Below are 6981 nucleotides of genomic sequence, written 5' to 3'. Positions count from 1 at the left end.
CTATGGATGAAAAAACCCTTGGGGGCTCAAGGGAAAAACCCACAGCTCTATATAGGCCTACCGTTATATTAATATTCAAAATATAAAATTACAAAGTTGAACTTACAAGAGCCTATTCATAGGCATCAAAGGAGCTACATCACTCATGAATTACAACATCAACGGAGAAGGAGCTACATCACTCCTGAATTACAATAGCCTATTCAGAGGCATCAAAAGAGCTTTATCACTCCTAAATATAGAACATGTAAAATAAGGATAAGCGACATCACTGCAAAAGATAAAATCTCCAAGAAATTCCTTCAACTGAACTTGGGATGTAAGAAGTATATCTGTCACATCAAAACTTAAAGAAAAACGTTACAGTGACATTAGAACAACACAAGGTCTATAGAGACGGTTCACGACGCCGCTCTATAGACCACATAACACATGTGGGGCCCCATGAATAGAATATAAATAAAACAATTTGTCATCAGCTGGAATATAGACGCTCATCAACTGGAAAGAATATAAACAAAATGTATCATCAGCTAAAATATAGACGCTCATCAATGGAATAACGAACGAGGACGATCATCATGAAGCATGGCAATATCAACATCCAAAAGTAATGTTGATGTTGAAATGTAGAGAGAGAGAGAGAGAGAGAGAGAGAGAGAGAGAGAGAGAGAGAGAGAGAGAGAGAGAGAAAGCTTATCTGCTAAGTGGCTCTCGTAAGCTACCTTTCATTAGTTTGAGTCTCTTTGATAGCAACCTCAATCCACAAGATCCTCAAATTGTGCCCCTTTATTGAGATGCAGAGAGCAGATCTCATGTCTTATGACATATGGAAATATTTTAAACCACTTGCCTCAATCCACAAGGCCCTCAAATTTAGGCACTTCTACTTGAGCTGTTTAACTTTGAGATTCAGGAAGCTTATTTGCTAAGTGGCTCTCGTAAGCTACCAGGTTTCTAAACAACCTCTCTGTATCATCTCCCACTCTTATTTTGGGCAAATACAGAATGGCCTTCTTAGCATCGAAACTGACTGAGTTCATGTAACTTGGTGCTACAAGTTGGAATTTGATACCACAATTGTGAAGATCAACCTGCAGATGGGAAGTGGGTTGGCTTCTCCACAAGCTTTTGAGTTTGGGAGCCTTGAGTGGCAATGCCCAAGTAGCTTGGTAGCAGCAGATGGGAGGCTTGAGGAGGTCCACCCTCCTTTCAAATCACTCTCGCTTCACTTGTTGGGGTCCAATCATAGCAGGAAAACGATTGCAGCCACTGCTAATCTGAGTAGCCTGGCAGAAAATGGGTGGCCCAAGCCCCCCTCTCCAGTTGAATTGCCCCCAATTTGCTTGTTGCGGTCTGAGCACAGTAGAAAAAGAATTGCAGCCAGTAGCTTGTCACCAATAGGGATGAACAAGGGCCCCCCTCCGATAGAATCAATCCCCCTTTGCTTGTCACGGTCGGAGCGATACAGGAAAAAGATTGCAACTGCTACCTCAGTGGCAGCATCACCTGGTTTCAACCTTGATGGCTCAAGGATCCCGCTCCGGATCCGACGCCTCCTTGGACTGAGTGAAGTCTCTCAGAAGAAAAAGATGAGGATGAAGAGGAAGTGCCATGGCTCCATGCAGTTTGAGGACCTCACAGCCAAGGTCCTAGATTACTCAGAATTACCCTTTGCCTTCCGGTGGAGCTACACGGAGATTCCGAAGGTTGCTCCAGTTGGATTCCGAGAGAAGTTTTCTCCCTTTGGCCTTGGGAGGCTTGATAGGCCCTGGGATGGGGAGGCTGCGGATCCTGTGCCTTCTCTGCCACTTCATGTGCCTGAGGGGAGGGACTTGGCGACAAAGGCGTAGGCCATGACCTTGTGCTTCTCCATCTCCTTAGCAGCAACAGCCTTGTAGCGCTCTATCTCCTGATTGTCCGGGAAGGAGCTATGGTGGGGGCCGAGGTCACTGTGGTACGGGCCGATGGCGACAATTTGGGGAATGAAGGCATCGTGCTTGAGGCTGCAAAGGTGGCTAGAGGCCATGAAGATGGAGGGGGAGGAGTCCCACGACCCACACAAGCAGGCGTCGAGCATGCCCTTGAGGGAGAGCACCCATTCCTTCTCCTCCAGCTCGGGTGTATTTGTGTGCTCTCATACCATGTTGAAAACTGCAAGGAAGATGAGAGATGAGAGGAAAAGAGGAGAAAAGAGAGATATGAGACACCGGAAGTGGAACCCCAAAAGTGTGTCAGCTGAGCACACATGATAGGAATATATAGAGGGGACCCGGGGCGCTATATATAGATAGACTATATATATAGACGGACTATATATAGCTAACAAACTGCTCATGGTAGCTGATGCAATTGGGATCTATAGAGTAAAGAACCTTTTCCACCTTGTGGGTGAGTTGAGTTGCAAGTACAATGATGAAATGGAGTGGAAAGGGAAAAAGTGCAAGTGGCTTAGGGAGATAGGTCTAACCAAGGCAAACCAAGACTCCCTAGGTATATCTTGACCTTGATGTGCCCGAAATAAATGTGAAAAAAAAATGGAAAAAGGGCTAGGGGGTTAGAGATGGAGTTAGCTGACTAGGGCCACCAGATGCATCCAACTTGAGGATCCCTATGTGCGATACTTTCTTAGTTTTTTTCTCTTTCTTTTTTCTTCTTGTTTTTTTCTTTTAACAAGTCAAGTAACAACAGTGATATACAATAAGGCATGTTGTATTACAAGGAGAAATAGAAGTATGAGATTATAAGGCTGATTGCAAATAATAAAACTTAGCGCACAAGATGATTGATGCATTGAGCCAAGTGTGTAGAATGAAGATTTGAATATTGAGCCTGGACATTGAAGTACATTGCCACATTGTTGATGAAGTTGTTGTTGAAAAAGAACCTGAACTTGTTGATGAAGACTTGTATGCTCATTGATGAAGAAATTTTCAACTGCTCCTAAAGGAAGTAGATGACCATTAGATGTAGTCAAGGTATGTTGTCATTAAAGAAAGTAGAACCTCATTGTTGATGGCTCCTTAAGTTCTGTGTTTCTTCAGTGAGGCTCAAGATAAACTTGTTGTCTTGATTGGCCTTTGATGTCTTGACGTGATGCTTCTCAAGCTTGAGATCTTCAGGAAGGTTTCGATGCTAGCATCAACTTCCAGTCTTTAATGTTGTTGCAATGTAGGATATTCATAGTAAGCTTCTATTGTTGAGGATGATATTGTCTTTAAGCCTTGACGTTCATTGCATTGCTTTGTCACCTATTATTTTCCTGCATTCACTTGGTGAAACTTTGAGACTACCATGTAGTGGATTCAAGGGAAAAAGATAGAAATAATTACAAACAACTTTCTTCTTTGGATTTCACTATCACACAAGGAGTGAAAGGGTTTGAGCTTAACACCATATTGGGGATATATGGGAATTTCCCATAAGTTTGGGACAGCTGGTCAAATCTTTTGAATTGTCATAACTTGAACACCATAACTCCAAATTGAGTGCTCTATAGCTCAATAGATTCCATTTTTCAAGTGCTTTCCAATGATAGGTCACATCATATGGTTTTGAGAAACTTATGGGCATGTTATCCTAGTGCCACCTTTTTAGTATTCAAAAAATGGAAATTGGGAGATTCCCAAACTCACTAAACCTCTTGTTTTTATTTGTTGCCCTCGCATAGATGTAGCATTGTTTCTAAAGTCAAATGGATTTTTTATCTTGTCAGTTGAACAAATTGAGCTAAAGAAAAATATGTACAAAGAAAATAAGACTAAAAAGGAAAAAGAGTTAGTATTCCGCAGTTTTTGGGGATCCACCAATCATAGAAATTTGGATTGTACTCCAATTCAAAAAAGCATCCAAGTCAATTGGTTTGGTAACCAGTCCACAAATGTAGGTAATTACATCACCAAGTAAATAGGATCTTGCAAAGCGACATGCAATGTGGAGTTCCTCTTTGATTAGAATCTTCAAGAAATGGGTGATCTACAAGCTTTCGTGGCAAGGAGAGATTTTGAGCTAGGATGATAGAGTGCAGTGAAGTGGCCTCGCAATAAGTTGGCTCAACTTGAAGTGTAATGGTTGTACAACATTGCTTAGCTGTGGTCATAAGATGTCTGCCATTGCAAGCAATCTCAAGTCAATGAGAAAACCAATTTTACAAGAACGGACTTGAGGAATGACAATTCTACTCAAGCTCATCAAGAACTGATTGGTCTTGGATTTTGGTCACAGAAGCATAAGATAGTCCTCTTGAATCAAGAGGCTTTTCTAAAAAAGATGCTTATTGTCCTTCCAAGTGGAATGCCATTTAGAAGCAATGTGAACTACTTCATCGTCAGCAAGGCCTAGATCAATCATTGCAAACCACTTGGCATAAGTAGTGTATATGGCGTCAAATTGGAGTAGGCATTTTTTTCAAAGGAATTGAATTTCTTTATCAAATGAGAAACCACGGTATTCATACTAGCAAAGGCTTGATGCCAAATATGGAGGGTTAGGTTTAGTAGGGCTGATCTAAAGATGTGTCTCAGCAACCTCCTTGGAAGCATATCGAGGTTCAACTAGCTCAATTGAGACTAACTGGTGGGGTGAGTTAGTAGGGACATCAGTGGCGTTGGGCCTATGATTTGGAGGTGCAATCATACCTCTTCTAGCCACTATATTTGGGTTGGTAGAAGGTTTATGTACATCACTCTATTTTACATCATTTGATGAAGATTCAATCATTGTAGTACTAGAAGCAGAGGTAAGACTTGGTGTTGTGTCATGTAACATCCTTGGAATAAACCCTTCATAGAAATTAGTATTGTACTCTAATGAACCATGGTCATCAAGAAGTTGTGGGTCATGGATGAGACAAAATATATATTTAGTGATACCAATCATCATGTCTCATTGTCCTAATCGACTTGCAATGTGTAGCTCTACCTCTGAAAAAGGTTTGTCACACAAGGGATCAAGTTCAACCAATTTAGAACTTTTGACACCACGGACAAGTGCAAGCACTTGGAGAGATGTAGGAGCAACATATGTAGGATCATGCATTGAAGTCCAAAGTGCCTTTCGTTGCTCGACAATAATCTTAGGCGGCTACCATATCGTGCAACTAGCCCTTGACTAAAATACCACCTCTATTCAAACTCACTTTTTCCTTCTGATTTCTTAGCCAATGCTGCAATATCTTCCCAAATTGTTGTGTGCTTCCTAGTGTAGAACACATAAATTAAGCGATGGTTCTCTTGCTCCCGGCAAACGCACCATTGATGGGACCAAAAATGGGCCGGCACTGGCTATGGCACTAGTCAAACCTCATGCACACAATAAGAAACTCCACTATCACACGGCCTCGCAGGCCAGGTTCATCTATAATAATTAAATACACGAACTAAATACATGCTAGATACGTCTAATATTACATTTGTAGCTGAATAAGAGTCCAATCGCACCTTTCCCAAAATCCCTCAAAGGGGGTATCCCACACATATTGGCAATAAATGCCACATATCATAGACATAGGATGTCAAGATTGTGGGAGAGAAGGAAGGAGTCTCACTTGTAGCTTTCTCACTTACACAATGGGGGAATACACACAAAGATGGAGGCTGAAAACAGTTTTCCTCTTCTTAGTTGTGTAAGCCAAAAAGAACTCTAGTACAAGGAAATAGATGAACCCTATATATGGGTCTCAAACCAAACTCAACTAACTAAGGTGGCATACTAACTGAGCCACGAACTAGAGTAGATAAGGATAGTTGTCATCTAGCTATTATTCATGGGCGGTGTACCAACCGCATCTGCAGCTAACAAGTCGGTAGCATAAATGCACAACGATCAACTTGGCATATCACGAGTGGAGCTCAATAGCTTAACACTCCCCCTCGAGCTCAATCCCAATTCCTACACACCAAGCAGGTCTTTGAACTTGCGCAGCTTCTCTGCACCCAATGCCTTCGTAAATATGTTAGCTACCTGATCCTCTATGCTGACATAAACTAGATCAATAAGACTTAGTAAAACCCTCTCCCATACATAGTGACAATGTACCTCAATGTGCTTTGTTCTAGCATGATAGACTGGGTTATTTGCCAAGTGTATACTACTCATGTTGTCACAATAAATAAAAACTGGCCCATCTGTAGGCTGATGCATATCATAAAGTAGCTTATGCAACCAAGCTACCTCACATGCAACCATTGCTGCGCCCCTGTACTCAGCCTTTGTGCTCGACAAGGCAACTGTAGGCTATTTCTTGCTACTCCAAGTGACTGTAGCACTCCCAAAAGAGAACACATATCCACTGGTAGATCGTCTATCAAAAATACTACCACCCCAATCAGCATCAGTGTATCCAGCAACTGTATCTGAACCCCAGTCTCATAAAGTAGTCCATACTGCAATGTGGACTTCACATACCTGAGTATGCATCTAGCCGCATCCAAATGTGGTTTCCTTGGAGCCTGCATAAACTGACTTACCAATCCAACATCATAGCTCAAATCTGGCCTGGTAATAGTCATATAAATCAAACTTCCTACTATGCGTCTGTACATAGTAGGGTCTTCCAGAAGCTCACCTGTATCTGCACTCAACTTCACATTCTGCTCCAAAGGAACTGAAATAGGCTTACAGCTTGTCATCCCATATTTGGACAGCATGTCCAATCCATATTGCCTCTGCAAGAGCCATATCCCACTTGGTGATCTAATCACCTCAATGCCCAAGAAATAACGCAGCCCTCCCAAATCCTTCATCTCAAACTTCTGCTTCAATAGCATTTTCACATGAAGGATATCTTCATCACTATCACCTGTCATAATCAAATTATCAATATAAATGACAAGTAGCATAATACCTTTCTCTGTTTTTCTCACATAAAGTGAGAAATCTGCCTTGGAAATCTGAAAGCCAATAGTGACAAGATACTGTCCTATCTTGTCAGACCATGCTCTAGGTGCTTGCTTCAAGCCATACAAGGCTTTCTTCAACCTG

General features: G+C 41.8%; 1 pseudogene; it reads right to left on the bottom strand.

The window, feature by feature from the left end:
* Positions 1-899: 899 nt before the first annotated feature.
* Positions 900-2080, bottom strand: LOC148024411 (uncharacterized; annotated as a pseudogene).
* Positions 2081-6981: the final 4901 nt, after the last annotated feature.

The sequence above is a fragment of the Lygodium microphyllum genome, chromosome 15, assembly GCF_053477565.2.
Source record: "Lygodium microphyllum isolate KBCC chromosome 15, Lygodium_microphyllum_v1.1.10, whole genome shotgun sequence".
NCBI classification, from domain to species: domain Eukaryota; kingdom Viridiplantae; phylum Streptophyta; class Polypodiopsida; order Schizaeales; family Lygodiaceae; genus Lygodium; species Lygodium microphyllum.
Note: the sequence above shows the minus strand (reverse complement) of the source record. Positions and strands in the feature narration are given on the sequence as shown.